Below are 830 nucleotides of genomic sequence, written 5' to 3' on the forward strand. Positions count from 1 at the left end.
TGAGCGCTCCTGCTCCAGTGCGTTTATCAGCTGTTTCACTTTGTTTTACCTTTTAGGTCTTTTAAGATAACTTTTGATGTCCAGATGGATTTTATTTAAGATAAGAATTGTTTGAGCTGATGTTCACCCCCCACCAGTGCTGGGCCAGACACGTTTAAGGCCCTCAGGGAGTCCCCGAGGTCCCAGCCCAGCAGCCAGCTCGGTGGGCACTGACCCGGGTCCCCCGACCCGGTCCTGACCCTCTGCACCTGCCCGGGACTCTGTGCCCGCCCACCCGCCCCCATGCGTCTGTGGCACCCGTGGTGCCAGTTTCTGTGTTGTGGCCGAGAGGACGCAGCGTCTTCTGCTGTGGTTCCAGTGTGTTCAGCTCTGTCACTGCTCCCGAACTTGGAAGGCGCGTGTTCCCTGCTGGCCCAGGTCCCGGGCTCAGCCACTCGCAGCGGCCGTCTGTGGGGTCAGGCCCTCCCTCAGCCCCAGGCGTCATCGAGGGGCCCTCGCTCTGACCCCTCCCCACCTGGGCATCAGTGTCTGGAACTCTGGGTGGGAAAAAAAAGGTCTATGAGTTTAAAGCCAAAAAAGGCCTGAAAACCAGTCATGGGTACCTTGGCGGGTTCTCTTCTTAGCTGAGTGTGGCGGGGCTTGGGAAGGCCAGAGGGGCTTGGGTCGAGGCCCCGCCAGGGCCCTTGGTGGTCCAGCCTGGGTGGGGCTGGGCAGAGGGCCCACCTGTCCATACAGGGAAGGGAGGTGCCTTCTCCTGCAAAGGACGAGGGGAGGGGAGGGAGATACAGGATAATATCCTCTGAGCTCAGAAGGGTCTTTGAGACTGAAAG

At 59.8% G+C, this 830-nt stretch overlaps 1 protein-coding gene across 1 annotated transcript in view; it reads left to right on the top strand.

Annotated features, from left to right (window-relative positions):
- The window catches only part of CFAP46 (cilia and flagella associated protein 46), a gene marked incomplete at its 5' end in the record, with an annotated part of 97,130 nt that overhangs the window by 5,922 nt on the left and 90,378 nt on the right, over nucleotides 1-830 (top strand). The gene's annotated exons all lie outside the window — the stretch shown is intronic.

This window comes from Bison bison, unplaced genomic scaffold (genome assembly GCF_000754665.1).
Source record: "Bison bison bison isolate TAMUID 2011002044 unplaced genomic scaffold, Bison_UMD1.0 scf7180017864456, whole genome shotgun sequence".
NCBI classification, from domain to species: Eukaryota; Metazoa; Chordata; class Mammalia; order Artiodactyla; family Bovidae; genus Bison; species Bison bison.